General features: G+C 36.3%; 1 long non-coding RNA gene across 2 annotated transcripts in view; it reads right to left on the bottom strand.

The window, feature by feature from the left end:
- LOC103103767 (uncharacterized) overlaps positions 1-22,399 on the bottom strand; it is a 59,905-nt gene that overhangs the window by 21,544 nt on the left and 15,962 nt on the right. Inside the window, exon 3 of one of the 2 annotated variants that reach the window (XR_008916442.1) lies at positions 12,593-12,714. This is a non-coding gene — a long non-coding RNA (uncharacterized LOC103103767). Of the gene's footprint in view, positions 1-12,592; positions 12,715-16,135; positions 18,148-22,399 lie in introns of those variants that run through there. The other variant, XR_462268.3, reaches the window with a different exon arrangement.

Consider the following 22,399-nt stretch of genomic DNA (forward strand, 5'->3'; position numbering starts at 1 on the left):
CTGACTAGGGGAATACAAGTCAAGGCTGACCAGCTCACCCCAAAGTACCCTCAAAACTCTCATATCAATGTATTTGTGGTTTAATTTTGGGGTTTGGGTTGGACCAATATAGAAGTGTGTTTTGCATGATGGCAAAAATAAAATAAAATTTAAAAAGTACACTCATATCCTGGCCCAAAACTCCAATTTCAGAACTAGAGCCAAAGAGATGAACAAATCAAAGAAAACACTGACCAATATCATAAATTATGGCATATCTGAATCATAACAGCTGTAGAGACTCAATAGGAAAAAATGGATTTTCCATAAGAAATACAAGAATAACTAAAAAATGTCAGAGCCAGGGCTTAATACCAAGTCTTCTGGGATCAATTTCAGTGCTCTTCTTGCTATATCACATTGACTAAAATACTTTTTTAACATTTTTTTTATAAATACACATTGTCAAATAATACCATTCTCCCAATCTCCTGGCTAGAGACACAACTAAGCAGAAGCCATCCTTAAGACATTAAGGGATGAAACTGGAAAGAAGACAACAGACAAAAGATAGAAAACGTCTGCAAAATTTTAAAAAACAAATTATTTTCACCATCAAGGTCAGTGAAACCACAATATCTGGAGTCTAAATAAGAATCCCAAATGTATTTATGGTGGAATAGGCACTGAAGAAGACTAAGATGAGAAAATCTACTAGACTTAGACCAGGTGAAGTACATAGAGGAAATTATATAATTCTGAGAGGATTAAGGGATTATTATTATTATTAATGGAGAATTCATTTTCAATATATCCAAGGAGGGGGAAAAGGTGTGGGAAAAAACCTCAACCCTTAGATCTTATTGCTAACCAAAAAAGATGACCAATGGGACGTCAATAATTATCAGCACATATTTTTAGGACAGCTAGATGGTGCAGTGAATAGAGTGCTAGGTCTGGAGTAGATAAGACTTATATTCCAAGGTTCAAATCTGGCCTCAGGAATTTATTAGCTGTATGACCCTGAACAAGTCCCTTAACCTTACTTTCCTCAGTTTCCTCATCTGTAAAATGAGCTGGAAAAGGAAATAGCAAACCACTCCAGTATTTTTGCCAAGAAAACTCCCAGTGGGGTCATAAAGAATCAGACAAGACTGAAAAATGATTAAACAATGACAAAATAACTATTTAAAATGTTTATGGGAATTTTCTATACATGCATCAAGGATACACTTGATAATGCTATTAGAAGAAAAGCTCCTGACCTTTGAAGGCTTAGAGGGTACCTATATACATCTCAGGGGAACTTCATGAAAACTCCACATAAAGAGAAAAGGACTTCCATCCTACCAGAAGCTGTGTTAACTCTTGACCATCTTTGCTTTGTAAGCTTGAGTCTATTTTCCCTAGATGCTTGTGCTTGTGAGAAAATGTGTCCTAAGTTTGAGGACAATGTTTTTATATCAATTATTCCTACTATTGTTGTTGTTCAGTTGTTTTAATCATCTCCAACTCTCCATAACTCCATTTGGGATTTTCTTGGCAGATACCAGAGTGGTTTGGCATTTCCTTCTCTAGCTCATTTGACAAATGAGGGAAACTGAGGCAAACAGGATGAAGTGACTTACCCATAGTTAGTAAGTGTTTGAAGTCAGATTCAAACTCAAGTCGTTCTGACATTGTGCCACTTAGCTGCCCTATGAACAATGTACAGAGCTCACCTACCTATATAAATATCTTGAACAGATGATGCAAATGGACAATGTTTTAGTTCAGAAATGCACAGGAAAATAAGAGTGGGTTGGGATCCCTTTTAAATGACCATAAGCCTCTCCCTGAATCTGAGGCACAATTTTTTTTTTATTACCAGAATTCTTTAATTAAATTGTATAGTCATGACTCATGGAAACTAACAATCTCTAAAGAATGAAAGTTAAGGATCACCCAAACACCAAAGGAGAGTTGAGTGATGGGTAGGAGCAAGCTACCACCCTTTCTAAACAAAGAATCCTGGAAAAGACATAGTGTAAAAGGTGGCATTAAGGAAATATATATAAAAACAAAAGCAAAATGGGCTGGGCATGTGGCAAGAGCAAGGGATAAGGAATGAACTAACTGCCTGTGGGCTTCACTGGTATCACTGAGATGCCAAGAGAAATTGAGAGAGGTTCCAGCACAATGGGTGTGCTCTTTAGGGGAAAGACAGAGGGCAAGAGTCCCATAGGATAGGCAAGTGATTTTACACCAGATTTTGAGTAATCTCATTTTTCCACATGCCAAAGTTACTGATCTCTTGCTAAGTCAAGTTTCCAAAGGGCAGCTAAGTAATGCAGTGGATAAAGAACCAGGTCTGAATTCCAGAAGACTCATCTTTCTGAGTTCAAATCTGACCTCAGACCCTTGGTAGTTTGTGGGCAAGTCACTTAACTCTATTTAGCTCAGTTTCCCCATTTGTTAAATGAGCTGGAGAAGGAAATGGCAAAACCCAAATGGAGTTATGAAGAGTCTGACACGACTGAACAATAAAGAACAAAGTCAACTTTCCTATTGTAACAGGCTGGGCCTGGATAAGGCTACACTGGTAGTTCAGGTTTAAAACTGGAACAAAATGAAACAATAGTAGGCCATTCAACAGTTAACAAAAGGAGGTTTACTTAGGCATAGAATGCAAAGGATACTCAACTAGGATATAGCACTTCACAAGAGTGGAGGATCACATTGACAGCCCAAAACATGCTACAAAACAGAGCTAAAACATTAAAAAAAAACCTAGATATTGAGAAATGGGGAAGAATTTGAATCATCCCTTCAAAAGAAACTAGGTATGAGCAAGGTATTCAACTTACGAGCTAACCAAACAGCAAAAAGTCAAATTTCAGATAACAAGGAAAGACCAAGAAATGAAATGTTTATTTTTCTGTGGCTAAAGCTAGACAAGGACACAAATATGTGTGAAGGTGAGTGTTTCTCTTTGTTATTTGATATTTTTTAAAATATATATCTAAGTGTTTATATCACACGTTGTCTGACATTGAAAAGGCAATGAGCTAAAGAATTTAATTGCATACAAGGTATAATGGGAAAAGTAAAAGACTTCTGGATAAGATGGCTGCTTGAACAGAAGACCAACTGTCAGCCCCCATAAAACCCTAAAATTCATATCAGACTGAAAAATGACCCAAAAATCCAATGAGAAACTATAGTAAGTGACTTCTTCCATCCCTAAAACTACACAAGAGGTCAGTTAGAAACCTAAGGGAAGAAGGAAAGGGAGTCACTAGCAAAATTTGTGCCAGCATGATCAGAGAGGAGCCATCAACAAAAACATGTAGCTTATAAAGTTCTCTGTCTAAAGGAAGGAAGAATTGAGGACTTTCTGAGAAACCCCAGGGTGGTTAGAAAGTCTCCAGCTAGGGATCTCAGAAACCTTGGGGATCAGTACTCAAATCAATGTATCTAGGACCCAGGGGCTCTAAGGTTCCTCACACTGTGATGTGAGATGTTAGAAAGAACTCTGAAGATCCTAGCACTCTGACACTCAGCCTTTACCCTGTGTGTGTCTATCTGCCTGATGTGTGTTTCTTGTAGACAACATATGGTAGGATTTTGGTTTCTAATCCACTCTGCTATTTGCTTCCATTTTATGGGTGAGTTCATCCCATTCACAGTCACACTCTGACACTCAGAAGACATAAAAGGTCTAATCCCAAGAGGTAGAGTTCATTGATGGAGCCCAGGCAAGACAAAAGTAGGACCAATCACCCTACCCAAAAGGGAAACAGGGATGGAGTCTAAGCCTGACACAAAGCCCCAGAATAGAAACTAAAGCTAGAGAGATCAGTAAACCAAAGAAGATATAAACCATATAAAAATTATCGTAGACCTAGAAAAAGATCAAAAATCCATCCTAAAAAGAAGGAAATTAGTATTTATTCAGCATCTTCTATATACTACACTCTAAGTCCTCTATAAATATTATATCATTTAACCCTCCCAACAACCTTAGGAGGCAGGTGCTATTTCTATCTCCATTTTTCAGTTGAGGACACAGAGTTAAACAGAAGTTAAATGACTTGCCTAGGGTCATATAACTAATAAGTATCTGAAGCTAGATTTGAACTTAGATTTTCCAGACCCAGCACCCTATATTCTGTGCCACTTACCTTCTTCTGAAGGAGAAAATAGTTTTTATGACAACTATAAGTAGAATATTGAAGGAAAAAAAAGATAGATTTTCTATAATGAATTAATACCTAGCAGAAATTAAGCAAAATATAAAAAAATGAAATAAATATTCTTAAATAAGAAATGTAGATCAAGGAGATATTAAAGAATCAGTGGATTCAATGAATAGTTTGGAGAATTGTGAACTGATTCACCCATTCTGGAGAGCAATTTGTATGTTCAAAGGATATATACATAAAACAGTATGTACCCTTTGACCTAGCAATACCATTCTAGGTCTGTATCCCAAAGAGATAAAACAAGGAAGAGGACCTACATGTACAAAAATATTTTTGACAGCTCTTTTTTTTGTAGTGGCAAAGAACTGGAATGTGAGAAAATGCCCATCAACTGGGGAATGGCAAAGTAAGTTGTGGTATATGATTGTAATGGTATACTATTGTGCTACAGAAAATAATGAGTAGGAGGATTTTAGAAAAACCTGGACTTACATGAACTAATTCAGACTGAAGTAAGCAGAATCAGAAGAACATAGTACACAGCAATATTGTATGATAAACAACTGTGAATGACTTAGCTATTCTAAGCAATACAATGATCCAAGACAATCCCAAAAGACTTGTGATGAAAAATGCCATCTGCCTCCAGAGAAAGAATGGATGGAGTTTGAATCCAGACCAAAGTATACTATATTTTCTTCATTTTTTGGTCAAATTTTGTCCACAAAAGGACTAATATGAAAAATGTTTTACATGATTACACCTGTAAAATTTATACCACAATTCCCCCAACAATCCATTGAATCCACTGATTTTTGTATGATATCTCCTTGACTGGTTTTCTAGGCCATTTTTTTTTGATATTGGATGTCTTGCATCTTTTTTTTTTCAACTTATAATTTTATTTTTCTGTTTCTTACTACCTCATGGAATTGTTCCTATCTCATGGAATCATTAATTTGTTTGGTCTATTCTAGTTTTGAAGGGGTCCATCTCTTGAGCAAAATGTACCACTTTCTCTTTTAAGCTATTGCTATTAAGTTCTGTTAAGCTATTGTTTATTAGAATGTTTATTTCTTTTTTATCTTTTGCTTACTGTCTTAGCAAGGGAAAGGGGAGGGAGAGAGAGAATTCAGGACTAAAATATAAAAGAAAAACAAATGCTAAAATTATTTTTATATTTATTGGGGGGAAAATAAAATAAAAATTTTAAATAATAAAAATCAATGGATTTATGAAAACATTGTAAGGGTGGAGATAAAGCCATCCCAATCCTATTTTGATCTTGTTGTATTTCTTAGGTGAGTATGCATCTTAATTAAGCAATCAATCATAACCCTTGGTCTAAGTGTGAAAAATCTTTGAAAGCTACTTGATGAGGTAAAATGAAGGCCTGTAGTAATTGATTGAGGGATTTTGTTACACCTTCTGGGTACTATATAAAAGCATCAAGGGAATTTGAGAAATTGTGATTTTCCAGTTTGCCACTTAGGAATAACCACTTAGGGCAAAGGGAGAGGCCTCCAATTTAGCCTTAGGTCTCTTTTTCCTTTCCTTTTTGGCTGGAGGAGGTCTGTTCAGCTTCAAAAGGTCAGGAGGACATTGAAATTCCCATCTTTCTATTAGTATCCTAAATGGTGTCCTTGGAACATCAGATACCAAGGGCAAAGATTCATCATTCTTAAAGGAAATATTTTTGAATACTCTACAAGTGTGAGAAATCATAGCAATGAGGAGCTGTAAGTTGTCCCTTTACCATATATGCTTTCTAAGTTTGGCCCTACTTTCCCCTTGACTCCACATGTACTTGTTTTTTTTTTTTTAAATATATTTTATTTGATCATTTCCAAGCATTATTCGTTAAAGACATAGATCATTTTCTTTTCCTCCCCCCCACCCCCCATAGCCGATGCGTAAGTCCACTGGGCAATAGATGTTTTCTTGATTTGAACCCATTGCTTTGTTGATAGTATTTGCATTAGAGTGTTCATTTAGAGTCTATCCTCTGTCATGTCCCCTCAACCTCTGTATTCAGGCAGTTGCTTTTCCTCGGTGTTTCCACTCCCATAGTTTATCCTTTGCTTATGAATAGTGTTTTTTTCTCCTGGATCCCTGCAAGTTGTTCAGGGACATTACACCGCCACTAATGGAGAAGTCCATTACGTTCGATTATACCACAGTGTATTAGTCTCTGTGTACAATGTTCTCCTGGTTCTGCTCCTCTCGCTCTGCATCACTTCCTGGAGGTTGTTCCAGTCTCCATGGAACTTCTCCACTTTATTATTCCTTTTAGCACAATAGTATTCCATCACCAACATATACCACAGTTTGTTCAGCCATTCCCCAATTGATGGGCATCCCCTCGTTTTCCAGTTTTGGGCCACCACAAAGAGCGCAGCTATGAATATTTTTGTACAAGTCTTTGTGTCCATTATCTCTGGGTACAGACCCAGCAGTGCTATGGCTGGGTCAAAGGGTAGATATTCTTTTGTCGCCCTTTGGGCATAGTTCCAAATTGCCCTCCAGAATGGTTGGATCAGTTCACAACTCCACCAGCAATGAATTAATGTCCCTATTTTGCCACATCCCCTCCAGCATTCATTACTTTCCTTTGCTGTTATGTTAGCCAATCTGCTAGGTGTGAGGTGATACCTCAGAGTTGTTTTGATTTGCATCTCTCTGATTATAAGAGATGTAGAACACTTCTTCATGTGCTTGTTAATAGTTTTGATTTCTTTATCTGAGAACTGCCTATCCATTTCCCTTGCCCATTTATCAATTGGAGAATGGCTTGATTTTTTGTACAATTGATTTAGCTCATTATAAATATGAGTAATTAAACCTTTGTCAGAGGTTTCTATGAAGATTTTTTCCCAATTTGTTGTTTCCCTTCTGATTTTAGTTATATTGGTTTTGTTTGTACAAAAGCTTTTTAGTTTGATGTAGTCAAAATTATTTATTTTACATTTTGTGATTCTTTCTATATCTTGCTTGGTTTTAAAGCCTTTCCCCTCCCAAAGGTCTGACATGTATACTATTCTATGTTTACCCAATTTACTTATGGTTTCCTTCTTTATGTTTAAGTCACTCACCCATTTTGAATTTATCTTGGTGTAGGGTGTGAGGTGTTGATCTATTCCTAGTCTCTCCCACACTGTCTTCCAATTTTCCCAGCAGTTTTTATCGAATAATGGATTTTTGTCCCAAAAGCTGGGATCTTTGGGTTTATCGTATACTGTCTTGCTGAGGTCGCTTTCCCCCAGTCTATTCCACTGATCTTCCTTTCTGTTTCTTAGCCAGTACCAAATTGTTTTGATGACTGCTGCTTTGTAATATAGTTTTAGGTCAGGGACTGCAAGGCCCCCATCATATGTGTTTTTTTTCATTATTTCCCTGGATATCCTTGATCTTTTGTTCTTCCAAATGAACTTTGTTATGGTTTTTTCTAAATCAGTGAAGAAGTATTTTGGTAGTTCAATGGGTATGGCACTAAATAGATAAATAAGTTTGGGTAGGATGGTCATTTTTATTATATTGGCTCGTCCTATCCATGAGCAGTTAATGTTTTTCCATTTGTTCAAGTCTAGTTTTAGTTGTGTGGCGAGTGTTTTGTAGTTGTGTTCATATAGTTCCTGTGTTTGTCTTGGGAGGTAGATTCCTAGGTATTTTATTTTGTCTAAGGTGATTTTGAATGGGATTTCTCTTTCTAGTTCTTGCTGCTGAGCTGTGTTGGAGATATATAGAAAAGCTGATGATTTATGTGGGTTTATTTTGTATCCTGCAACTTTGCTAAAGTTGTTGATTATTTCAATTAGCTTTTTGGTTGAATCTCTAGGATTCTTTAAGTAGACCATCATGTCATCCGCAAAGAGTGATAACTTGGTCTCCTCCTTGCCTATTTTGATGCCTTCAATTCCTTTATCTTCTCTAATTGCTACTGCTAGTGTTTCTAGTACAATGTCAAATAGTACAGGTGATAATGGGCATCCTTGTTTCACTCCTGATCTTATTGGGAATGCATCTAGTTTATCCCCATTGCAGATGATATTAGCTGTTGGTTTTAGATATATACTGTTTATTATTTTTAGGAATGACCCTTCTATTCCTATGCTTTCTAGTGTTTTTAATAGGAATGGGTGTTGTATTTTATCAAAGGCTTTTTCTGCATCTATTGAAATAATCATGTGGTTCTTGCTAGTTTGCTTGTTGATGTGGTCAATTATGTGGATGGTTTTCCTAATGTTGAACCAGCCCTGCATCCCTGGTATGAATCCTACTTGATCATGGTGAATGATCCTTCTGATCACTTGCTGGAGTCTTTTTGCTAGTATCCTATTTAAGATTTTTGCATCTATCCCACATGTACTTGTGAAAGAGTGTGGGGAGATATTTTATACCAATTGGTCTTATTGTGCCAGTTTAGTTAATAACTCCTTTCTAAAAGCTACTTATGTTTGACTGATTAAATGATTATCTTGAATGATTAAATGATAATCTTAGGGGGAAAGCATATTGATGGGGGCTTGAGCAGATACATTAAGCTGTTATTGAGAGGGTACCCCTAGCACCCTGAATAGAATTGTAGCTAACCAAAATATGAGAAGCCAAATCTTCAGAGGCAGTGAAAGCTGGGGAAAGGATACTTCAAAGATAAAAGAATAAGCTATACCATGATTTTTTAAAAAAATCTGGACACTATATTTCAATAAAACATAAATGAAAACTGTTCAAATCTAAGAGAACCAGAGGGTAAAGACAGATAAAATCCATTGACCATCTCCTGAAAAGAACCCCAAAAGGAAAAATCCCAAGAATATTAGAGCCAAAATTTTAAATCTTCATCTCAAAGAAAAATTACAGTAAACATTCAGAAAGACACAGTTTCAAGTACCAAGGAAAACAGTCAGGATCATACATAACCTGGAAGCTTCTCTAAAAACCAAAAGAGATTTGGGAATATAATATTCCAAAAGGCAAAAGATATAGGTTTACCAAAACCAATGCAACCAAAATGAGAAGAAAAGCAATAAACTGGAACAATATTTTTATAACAAAACTCTCTGACAAAGGTTTAATTTCCCAAATACATAAGGAACTAAGTCAAATGTACAAAAAAAAATCAAGCCATTCTCCATTTGACAAATGGTCAAGGGACATGAATAGGCAGTTTTCACAAGATAAAATCAAAACTATCAATAAGCACATGAAAAAGTATTCTAAATCCCTCCTGAATAATAATTGCAAATTAAAATGACTCTGAGGTACCACCTTACATCTAGCAGACTGGTAAATATGGCAGCAAAGGAAAGTGGTAAATGTTGGAGGGAATGTGGCAAAATTGGGACACTAATACATTGCTGATGGAGTTGTGAATTGATCCAACCATTCTGGAGGGCAATTTGAAACTATGCACAAAAGGCTTTAAAAGAATGCTTATCTTTTGACCCAGCCATACTGTTAGTTACAACCCAAAGAGAAAGTAATTAAAAAAAAAAAGACTTGTACAAAAATATTTATAGTCACACTCCTTGTGGTGGCAAAAAATTGGAAAATGAGGGGATGTTCATAAATTGGAGAATGGTTAAATAAATTGTGGTATCTGATAGTGATGGAATATTATTGTGCTGAAAGGAATAATGAACTGGAGGAATTCCATGTGAAACTGGAAAGACCTCCAGGAATTGATGCAGAGTGAAAGGAGCAGAACCAGGAGAATTTTGTACACAGAGACTGATACGTTATGGCACAATTGAATGTAATAGACTTTTCTATTAGCAGCAATGAAACAACCCAGGATAATCCAGAGGAATTTATGAGAAAGAACACTTTCTACATCCAGAGGAAGAAGTGTGAGAACAGAAACACAGAAGAAAAACGTATGATCAATCATGTAGTTTAATATGGATATGATTAGGGTTTTGATGTTAAAACATCACTCTACTGTAAATATGAATTACACAGAAATAGGTTTTGAACAATGATACATGTATAACCCAGTGGAACTGCCTGTCAGCTCCTGGAGGGGGGAGGAAAGAGCTGGGGTGGGGTGGGGATCATGAATCATGTAGCCATGGAAAAATATTCTAATTTAAAAAGGAAAAAAATATAAAGTTATACATATAACAAAAAATATATACAGGTTTATGACCAAGAATAACAGAAACATGAAAAACTGAAGATGATCCTGTAAGGGGAAAAAATAGATATTTAATGGAATAGAAGATGAAAAGATCAAAGCTGAATAGGACCTTTGAAATATGAACACAAGAGTAATAAGAAATTTAGGCAAATTTATTTAAGCAATTGGAAGGGATTGTATGATGATGTAGTGCTAACATTCTAATGATGAAAAAGAAACTTAATATCAGAACCATGAAATTTTCAAAGGGTATTGAGAGAAATAAGAAAAACAGAGGACCTGGGAGTGGATGAGTTCTTAAATTTTGAAAAGGGAAAAGAAACGGGAGGGTTAAAGGAATACACTACTATAGAAAAAGAAAGAGCAACTTGCTATTTCCTTAATTGGGCTGCATGAGAAAACTATATAAACATAGAAGAAGGATTCCAGGTGGTGGGTATGGATGAACTTTTATCTGAAATGAATAATTTTGAGGATTGAAAATATACACATATAGTCTTATTTAGATATGCACCAAACCTAATAAGGATGTGGTTTAAGAGGGACAATAATAATAGCAAGTGAATAATCACAAGCAAAACAAACTAGCTGATCCTAAAGAGAAAATTATAAGATGGGCAATGGCAGGGAGGGGTTTTGAGAGCTGAGACCGTGGTCTCCCAAAGTGCAGGGTCCTTTTGACTAGGTGGAGTGGTCAGGTGAATAAGAGATGAGAGACAACTGAGTGCTCAAACCTGTGCTTAGGCGTCATTCAGCTATTCTACTATAGCATGAGGATTCGTTTATTTTATAGCATTACTGAGTACATGCTTTTCTGGCACACAATCATTTTTCAGCATACATGATCTTCTACAGATAATTGAATATGTCACACATTAACAAATCACTTAATCAACCTTCCGTGATCATCCACTATGTTGCTACAACAGAAAGGTTTGTAATGGAGTTGAATGACATGGACAGGGTGATCTAGAGGTTAGTTCCTCCTGACCAGTTAGGAGAATCATTGTTGCTTTTGATCAGCTTTCACAATCAATCAAAATTATTTAGGAGATGGGTAACAAAACATTTCATAGCTAGGCACAGGGTTAGAAGGTAATTTAAGACAGACCAGATTCAGGAATTTCCTCAATTTCCAAGTTACATTTTTCTTGTGTTTCATTAAGGTACCTTGGCAATGTTGCTTGGTTATTGTAAACTTAGCAAACCAGCGAAGTGTGTCAGTAACTTGTGTTTCAGAGGAGTGATTGTGCCTTGTGTGTTTAGCTAACAGTGGGTATTGGGCCTCTGAGTGTACCTCTGCTAAGAGGGAAAAGGGAGGGATAATGGGTGATGATCTTTGAGTTTTAATTCTGTGAATGTAATCTTTTAAAGATAATAATCAGGGGGGGATTAAAGTGGGGCATATATATGTTAACCCTATAAGCATGTTGTTCTCATCTATTTTTCCTGGGGCTAAGTAAGAATGATAATCATAGCAATTCCAGTAATAAGGGGATGTTAATAAAGAAAGTCACTTAGGGGGTTTTCAGTGGGTGTTTCCATCCTTCCTGGGGGCTGCTTTGCAGTCCCCAGTTTCCACGTGTGACCATGACAAACAGCAAGGTCTTTGATGGCTCCTGGCAGAGGGGGAAGGAAAAAACTATAATTTAAGGAACATCTTATATTGTTTCTTAAACAACTGGAGATTGGCTGACACATCGTGATATATAAATGTAATGGAATATTACTGCACCATAAGAAATAATTAAAGAGATGATTTCAGAGAATCTTGAATAGTATAAACTGATAAAGAGCAATATGAGCAGAACCAGAACAATTTATATAAGGACAGCAATAAAAAAGAAAAATATGCTTGAAAGATTAAAGAACTAGATCAATGCAGTGTTTCCAGAGGACCTATTTTTACTATAAGGATATTTTATTTTATCAATTACATGAATAACAAATTTCCACATAAGTTTTCTGAAATTATATGATCCAAATTGTCTCCCTCCTTCATTTTCTCCTCCCAGAACAATTCAATCTAGGTTATACATATATTATCATGCAAAACATTTCCATACTGACCATTTTTGTAAGAGAATAATCATATAAAACCCAAACCCCAAAATAAAACTCAAAGAAACTAAAGTGAAAAATTGTATGCTTTGATCTGTATTCCAACTCCAACAGTTCTTTCTCTGATGGTAGACAGCATTCTTTGTCATAAGTCTGTTGGAAATATCCTGCATCATTTTATTGCTGAGAGTAGCTAAGCAGAGGATTTATGTTGAAACATATTACTCACCTCCTGATAGAAAGGTGATGGACACAAGGCATAGAAAAAGATACATTTATGGACATGGCCATCGTGTAGGTTCATTTTGGTTGGTTAAGTTTCTTCGTTACAACGGCTTTTTCTTTTATTCTCTTGGTTTTTAAGGTGAGAAAAAAAAAAGGAGAGAAATAGTAGTAATGTCAAAAAAGAGAGCCACCAAAGCATTTTTTTTTAATAGACAGAAGAGAACTGAAGATAGTTTAGAAGGACACACAAACAAAATGGTTTTGAAAACAATGGACATTCATGGATTTATATAAACATGTTTTCTTTTATTGGTATGTTAATTTCAGAACACAAAATGTTAAAAAGACATGGGACAGGAAATTAATTAACATTTTAGAGGGAATAATCTCATCCTATTTTTTTTAAACCTTTACCTTCCTTCTTAGAGTCAATACTATGTATTGGCTCCAAGGCAGAAGAGTGGTAAGGGCTAGGCAATGGGGATTAAAGTAACTTGCCCAGGGTCACACAGCTGGGAACTGTCTGAGGTCAAATTTGAACCTAGGACCTCCCATCTCTAGGCCTGACTCTCAATCCACTGAGCCACCCAGCTGCCCCCATCTCATCCTATTTTTAATAAATCAAATGACAGTTCTCAAATTCTGCATGCAAGTTCCCACACAGAAATGGTTTTTCCTTTTGCCTTTCTTTTCCCAATTTTGGTATATAATAGAAGTCTCTTGGAGAGACTGTATAGTGCATATATTCTGTAATTGATTCTGGTCTGCTAACCACATGATTAAGAGAACCTTTTTTGATTGGCTGCATACAGAATTGGTGACATCTTCAAAAAGGTCTTAATTGCCTTGGTCACTCTGTTCCTGAATACACTTTTTTTTTTTTTGCTGATGGCATCCAATAAAATATAATGTCATAAAGAGAGAGAGAGGCTTTGGGCCTTCCCCAATATTATAATCTGGATAATACAGAGGAAAGCCTTTTTGGATGGAGAGAGAGAGTGAAACATACATGACTAGAGAATATTTTAGACAATTCAGAATAATTTCTACAAGCAAATTGAGTCTCTTAATGTTAACTCCCACTGAGGGGCAAAGGTGGATCCCTATTGAGGAAGGCATTGACTAAAAATAGTAAAACAGGGGTGCATGGATTCAAAGTGAGGGACGATGATAAGTGATGGTAGAGAAAGAAAAAGAACAAGAAAAACACCCACTTCCTCCCCCCCCACAAGATTATTGAATACTTCCTAAGATACCTCTATGTCTATCCCCTGAGATTTAGTCTTCCTGAAAATAGATTCTTTAAAAAAAAATGTATTAATAGACTTTATTTCCAAGTGTATCAGCTCCTCTCTCTCCTCCCCACACCACAGAGGGCAACACCAACAAACAGATATGTAGATACAGATTATGTCTTTTTGTGTTTCCACTTTTCAGTTCATTCTCTGGAGGTGAACATTCAAAAGTTATTCTTCAAATATTAAATCTGTAGTTGTATATGATGTTCTCTTGGTTCTACTCATTTTATTCTTCATTATTTCATGTAGTTCTTTCCAATTTTTAAAAAAATTAATCTGCTCATTGTTTCTTATGGTGCAGTAGTATTCCATCACAACCACATGGCACAATTTGTTCAGCCATTCCCCAGTTGGTGGACATCTCTTTGATTTCTAGTTCTTTGCCACCACAGAGAGTGTTGCTGTAAAGATTTTGAAACATATAGGTTCTTTTCCTTTTTCCTTGACCTCTGTGGGAAGTAGACCCAGCAATAAGGCCATGTACAGTTTTATAGCTCTCTGGACATAAGAGAATAGATTCTAAATAATTCTAGAAGAGCTGAAGAATAAAGTATTGCAAGGAAACACTTAGAAGGGCATTACAGAATAATATTACTGAAATAGAAGAATGATCGAAGGGGAAGGATAGAAAATGGGAAGATTAAAAATCACATTTTTCTCTGAGCTAAGAAAAAGAAGGGTTGAACAAATCAGAGGGAGAAAAATGACAAAGAAAGTCCCCAAAATATTGGACTGGTCAAGGAAACTGGGAGAGAAGCAGAGGTAGAAGAAAGCAATTAGTTCAGATTAACATAAGTAAAATAAATGGCAGATTTTTCAATGGTCAGTTTCAAAAATAGGGCAAATTTGTCATACATATGTATATGTTTTAAAGAAGCAGTGGAATGTAATAGAGAGTTGACCGCAGAGCAAGAAGATCTGGGTTCAAGTCCCACCTCTGATACATACTTGGCTGTATGACCCTAGGTGAGTTATTTAACTTTTCAATGCTCTAAGTAAATTTCTAAGATATAAGCTGAGAAAGTGTTGACTTGCATTGGTAGAGGGAGTTTCCTAAAAATAGCATTTCCAATCCATGTGTGTGTGTGTGTGTTTGTGTGTTTGTGTGTGTGTAATGGGGGATTGGCATTAGTGCTCTTGTCTGGTGTAAATGTAAAAAAAAACAACAGGCTTCCTTTTGCAAGATGATACATAATAGAAGTGTCTTAGAGAAACTGTAGGGCATCCATAGATATTCTATAAATGATTCTGGGCTGCTAACCACATGGTTAGGAGAACCCTCTCTGATTGACTATATACAGATCTGGCAACATCTTCAAAAAGGTCTTAGTGGCCTTGGCCATTATTTTGGTCATTCTGCTCTTGAATGGATTCCTTTTCTGATGGTATCCAGTGAGATATAATGCTCTGAGGAGAGAAAATTTGGAGGGACTTCCTAATGACTCCATGAAAAACAAGTCTCAGTCCTTGACCCCTACATTTTTTCTTTTTCTTTTTTAAAATCCTGTCTTTCTGTCTTGCTAATAACTCTATTTGGGGTTAAGTGTCTTGCCCAGGGTCACACAACTAGGAAGTGTCTGATGCTGCATTTGAACCCAGACCCTCGTGACTCCAGACTTGGTGCTCAGTGGATACACTGTGCTACCTAGCTGTCCCCTCTTATGTTCTTTTCCATTTTAAGTAAAGGGCTTGGAGACCCCTGTGTCCCAGTTTTGCATTCAGGTCAGCACTACTGTCCTAGGAACAAGGAGTAACCTTCAGAACCAGTGGTAGATGAAATGAGGACTCATCCAGGAGTTATGCTATATTTTGATGTGAACTTAGTAAAGTCAATGGTATTTAGAAACTGAGCTAAGTTTGAGCCCATTACTCTTCGAGACAGAGGTAGGGTATAGCAGAGTGAACTCCCAAAGGGTTGAGGAGAAATGTTTGGACTTTTGGTCTCATTACACTTCAGAGTAAATATCCCTTTGTACAAAGTTAACAGATGTTAAGTGGTGAAATAGAACTGGTGTGTTAGACATTGGCATCTAACAGTGGAGGGAGCATAGCTGGTTAGGGGCATGAAAGAAGGGATACCCCATCAAACTCCTCAGAATACCCCTGAAATCCTGGGAGAATGTGGGCCAGAAAATATTCACTAGATACATGCATATAGAAATACATATGTGTATATATATATGGACATTATCTATACACTGATATCACTTATCTTTATACACACACACAGAAACAGACACACACATAGCACTAGTCACAAAATTTATTTAATACTGTTTTTAAAAAACAGCGAATTTGTTCAGTGGGTCTTTTTTCCAAAACTATATCTTGACAATATGGAAATATGTTCTGCATGATAATACATGTATAACCCAGATTGAATTGCTTGCCAGTTCTGGGAGTGGGGAGGGAAGGAAAGAGAGGGAAACAATTTGGATCATATAACTTCAGAAAACTTATGTGGAAATTTGTTATTACATGTAATTGGTAAAAAAAAAAAACTTAAATTAAATACATAAGGCAAAAATAGCTCCCAAAAACTATCTCTTGGAGAAGAATTTTTAACCAAACAAATGATCCAACCAAACTAAAGGAGATTAAATAAGGTAAAATAGACAATTCTGACCACATAAAATAAAAAAATCTTTTTGTACAAATATAATCAATAAAAACACAATTAGAAAAGAAATGCTAAGAGTAAGAAAAATAGTTGTATTTTTAAAATTTTGGGACCAGACCTATGATTTAATTGGCATAAGAGGCTCCCATGGAGTAGCTACCAATTCATACTGGCACCTGCTCTTTGACTCAGCAGTCTTACTACTGAGCAAGAAAGTCCAAGAAGGAAACAAAGTCCAATCTGTACCAAAATATTCATGTCAGCAGCCTTTGTAGTAGAAAGAAACTAGAAACAAAGACAGTCCCTATCGATCTATGAATAGCTGAAAAAAACTAAGGAATCTGAATGTAATGAAATATTATTGTTCAGTAAGGAATGTTATGTATAAAGAGAAATCAGGGAAAGTTTGTATGAAATGATATTGGATAAAATAAGCTGAACCAGGAGAACAATATTCACAACCACAACAATGTCAATGAAAAGATTACCAAAAGGATATTGAACTCTGAATAATAGAAATATCAGTGTTCCCAGAGATTCAATAAGGAAAACCTCTGCCTCCCTAGCATAAATGTTGGGAGGAGGGTTTTAGGGCAAAAGAGTGTACGTTTGGTCACACATGGCCTATTTGATATTTTTGCTGAATTAGTTTGCTTGCCCTGAGGGAAGGTTTAATCAAGAGTGGGTTAGGAAATGATTGCAATATAACGACAAAAGACATCAATAAAATATATTTTAAAGTAAAAATGAATTTGCTAAAAATTTCAGATGACAATCTGTCACTCTTCAAATTATTCAATCCTTAACAAGTTGTAGTTTTGGGGTTTTATGATCTAGCCTATTTTATTGCACTTACCTGAATCATAAACATTACAGATATTATGAAACTTTTAACATTCACAAAAATATTATTTTGCTTTAAGAATATGCACCTCACTAACAGTGGCATATCATATCAGATCATCTTCAAAATTCTACATCCAACTAGTTGTAGGAAGTAATTGCAGGGCACATTCACTATCAAGTGGAGCAAAATTGTCATGCTATTCTTGATCTTGGTTTTGTGGTAACACATACAGTCTAGCCCCACTATCTAAGGGCCAGGGTGATACATCATCTAGGCACAGTTTTAGGGTACCCTGAGGGCTTGGAGGCATCTCTTTTCCCTAATACCATGGGCCTCGTCACCCACCGTCTGTGTTTTCCTCGTTTATCAAAAATGACTAGTAATCCCATTCCACTTAGCATGGGGTTAGCTTTTATAGAGAGCAATTTGCTTCAATGATAGAACAAAAACAAGTATACAAACATTTGTTCTCCTCCAACTCTTTGGGGTCATACATTTCCTTAAACATCTCAGTGTCTGGAAATGTAGGCTCAAAACTTAGCTCAGTTCCTATCTAGTATCAGTCTCCCCAAATTCAAGTCCAGATGTGGCACAACAGATGGATGAACCCTTCCTCTGGGCTAGAATCCTGAAGTCACTCCAGAAGATTGCTCCTTGATCCTTGGGGAGTCCATGCTGTGCTATGTGAGAAAACCAGCTTACATTTTGACTCCTGGGTTTCTGGAGTTGTTTTCTTGATCAAAATTCCCAAGGTTGGAGATGCCAATCCCTTCATTGGGAGCAAAGGAGATCTCCTAGAAGAAGAGGCAAAAAAATATAGTTGCTAAAGTTGATAGGTCTTTTTAAATATCTCTGCAGTCAGTGTCATCTTCAACACATGGTTAAATGACCAGAAACAGTTGTAGAATGCTTCAGAGTCTGTCTCTCAAAAGCACTTTCCTTACATGGCATCAGGATTCCTCTGGAAGCATCCTCTTTATAGAGAGTTGTCATCTTAGTGTGTGCAAATTGATGGGGTCTGTACATGAAACAGACACCTGTTACATGTGTTTTCATTGAAAAAAGGGAGACTTACCCAGAAGATATCATAGAAGATGAAGAGAAACCAAGTCCAAGATGGAAAGATTATTATTACCAAGATGCTGAAGATTATCCATAGCCACAAAAAGAAGTGCCCCCCCTTTCTGATGACTGAAGAACTAAAGCTTTGGAGGCAGCCTAAAAATCCTCAAAAAGTGATTAAGGGAAATCACTGAGCCTGCTATGAAGAAGATTGAAGAAAACCCCCATCCCCAGTCCTTACTTTGAACATCAAGGCCAAAAAGCATCAGATCAAAAAAGTGGTAAAGAAACTATATGATCAAGGTCAACCAATGACCAAGCCTGATGGAGAAAAGACCTAAGTCCAATTTTCTTCAGACCATGATGCCTCAGATGTTCCCCATAAAATTGGAATCATCTAAACTACATCTAATTAATCTGTTCTATCTACAAGAAAAAGTTCTCCAGTATAAAACAAACAAATAATACAAAAAAAGGTAAAAAAGAGGGTAGATTTGGGCAGAGGTTGTATCCAATAAATTCATCTATTGTTTTGCAGTGCTCTGCAAAGACCCCAGGATCTTCTGCCCTGCTGCTCCTCCCTGCTCCTCCTTTCTAGAGAGTTCACAAAATTTGGGAAACAGAACAGTTCTGACCTACAGAGTATTTAAGCACTGAGGGAATTTGAAATTATAGCAAGAAGAGAAAAGATACAATTCCTACTTTCTGGATCTTGTTGAAAGCTTGAAATGGTTAAGTAATTATGCAAGAATGCATATGATAGAATGAATGACAAACAATAATGCTTTTTACTTCCATAACCCAAGGCCCAAAGTAGCCACAGACTCACACAGACCTGAGTTCAATCTTCTGGCTTTTTAATAATTAATATTCTCTATGACTAATGTTTGTCCTCATCAAAGAGATCTCTCTGGGTCCATCAGAATCTGGCTCTTCCCAAGGGATATTTGATTTCTGCTGTGCAAACATCAGGTGCTCAAGGAGTTTTAAAGCAAATTAATTTTAAAAAATATAAAAAAGGCAAATAAAGGACTTCTTGTTGTTGCTATTCAGTCGTGTTTGACTCTTCATGACCTCATTTGGAGTTTTCTTGGCAAAAATACTGGAGAGGCTTGTCACTTCCTTCTCCAGCTCATTTTACAGATGAGGAAACTGGGGCAAACAAGGTTAAGTGACTTGTCCAGGTTCACACAGCTAAGTAAGTGTCTGAGGCTAATTTGAACTCCCTCTTACTGACTCCAGGCCAGGTACTCTAACTATTGTGCCACTTAATTATTCCTTGAAAGGACTTATATACAAGTCTGTTTAATGAGTGAATATCTGTATATTCTACCTCTTCAACACAGCTCAGTCTCAGTCTCTGTAAAAAATTCACACCAATAAGGTGGAAGTCCCTACCTATATCCTGAATACAGTTTACTGCAAGATGTTCCTCCCTTCTCCCCATCACCCAGTCTCCTCTCCAAGAGCAGTATTCCCTTTATTTTCTGCACTTTTATTCAGGCTTCTGAACATTCTGCCTTTTTAGTGCTGCTTCACTAACCCCATCTTCTAGCCAAGTTTTCTACAATTCTCATTGTCCCTCAGATATTTCTAGCAAATAGCCCAGCAGCTGTGGTTTGCTCACAGGTCCTAGATACTCTTCCTCATTGTTACCTTCTCTCAGAAGCCATCCTCTTCCTTCTATAATCACTGCTCCTTGTTTTAGGACATGCATCTTAAGTCCAAGACATTATGGGAAAATATATTCTTTCTGGTCAGTGCATGTCCCCTGTCACCTCCATACTTCATCTCTCACACAAAAGAAGGCAAAGGAAAAATAAAAAAAGACTGAGAAATGATTTAAGGATATCAATTGACAATTTTCAAAAGAAGAAAACCAAGCTGTCACCCACGTGAAAAAAATTATAAAGCATTAACAATTAGAGGAATGCAAATTAAATCAACTCTGAGGTTTACCTCACTCCCTTCAGATTGGCAAAGCTGACAAAAAAAAGAGAGAGAGAGAAAATGGCAAATATTGAAGGGTCTGTGGAAAAATAAGCACGCAGTGTTGGTGGAACTGTGAATTGGCTCAGACTTTCTGGAAAGCAGTTTGGAACTATGCCCCTAGTTACTAAACTGCACATTCTTTGACCCATTGATAATGTAACTAGGCCCACACCCCAAAGAGAAAAAAAGAAAGGGAAAAGGAATATAGATACAAAAATATTTATCACAGATATTTTTGTAAGTATAAATAATTGCAAACTATGGGAGCATTCATCAAGTGGAGAATGACTGAACAAATTGTGGTATATGAATATAATAGAATAGGAAAAAAACCCTACAATTTCAGAGAAAACTGGGAAGATTAATGTGAAATAATCTACAGTGAAGCTACCTGATTAGGAGATTAGGAGCCCTTGGTTTAGAGGGAAATATGTATATTTCAATATAATCAATTTGCTTTGTAATGCTAGGTATTTTGTTTTATTCATTTAAAAGCATTATTTTGAGAAGGTGAACATCAGACTACCAAAGCTGTCTATGGAATAGAAAAGTTAAGAACCCTTGTTCTAACTGTCCTCTATGCCTGGCATGTTCTCTCCATCTTCTGATGAATTATTCCCCAATACAAATGCTACTTCTTCCATGAAATTTCTCATGCTACCCCAAGACAGCAATAACCATCTTCCCTGGATTTTACTTAAAATTGTGCTTTGGAACTTTGTAATGCTTTTATTATGTGGTATTATGTATCATCTGTCTTAGTGTGTTATTTCCCTACCAGACTGTAAACTATATTTTATTTAAACTTGTCCCATTCCTGCTCCAAACTCCCCAGCACAATGCCCTTCACAGCATTACGCAGATGTTTCATAAATGTTAGGTAGCTAGGTGGCTCATGGATATAGAGTGCTGTGCCTGGGTCAAGAAGATATGATTTCACATTCTCCCTCTTACATCCTACTGACACTTAACTAGCTGCATGACCATGGGCAAATCATTTAACCTCTGTCTGAGTTTCCAAATTTGTAAAGGAAGGATAATAATAACACCTACCTCCCCCAGTTGTCATGAAAATAAAATGAAATCTATTTTTAATTTTTTTATTTTATTCCAGTAACAAATTTACACATAAGTTTTCCAAGGTTTCATGATTCATGTTCTCTCCCTCCTCTCTTCCATGGTTGACAAGCAATTCTACTGGGTTTTACATGTTTATCACTCAAAACCTATTTCCATATTGTTCATTTTTGTAATAGAATAATCTTTTAAAACTAAAACCCCAGATCACATACCCAAATAAACAAGTGACAAATCATATGTTTTTCTTCTGTGTTTCTACTCCCACCATTCTTTCTCTGGATGTGGATGGCATTCTTTTTCATAAGTCCCTCAGAATTGTCCTGGATCATTGTATTTCTGTTAGTACTAGAGTTTATTTCATTTGATCATCCCACAATGATTCAGTTACTGTGTATAATATTCTCCTGGTTCTGCTCATTTTACTCTGCATCAGTTCATGAAGGTCTTTCCAGATCTTTCTGAAATCATCCTGTTCATCATTCCTTATAGCACAATAGTATTCTATCACCATCATATACCACAATTTGTTCAGCCATTCCCCAATCAAAGGACATTCCCTCAGTTTCCAATTTTTTTTGCCACTACAAAAAGCACAGCTATAAATATTTTTGTACAAACAGATCCTTTCCCATTTTTTAAATCTCTTTCGGATACAGACCTAGTAGTGGTATTGTTGGATCAAAAGGCATACAAAATGTTTTGGGTTTTTTTTTTTTTGCAAAAAAAAATGTAAAAAGTTTTTTAAAGACTTTGAAAACCTTAAAACTATTTTTATAAAAGCTAGCTATTATGTATTATATTGTATTGCTAAAAGGGTCCTTAAGGATCATCTATGCCACCCTCATTTTCAGAGGAGGAAATAAAAAGGGAAGTGACTAATCCAAGTTCCCCTCTCCTGCCGCCCTGCTGCTG

The sequence above is a fragment of the Monodelphis domestica genome, chromosome 2 (genome assembly GCF_027887165.1).
Source record: "Monodelphis domestica isolate mMonDom1 chromosome 2, mMonDom1.pri, whole genome shotgun sequence".
In the NCBI taxonomy this organism is placed as follows: Eukaryota; Metazoa; Chordata; class Mammalia; order Didelphimorphia; family Didelphidae; genus Monodelphis; species Monodelphis domestica.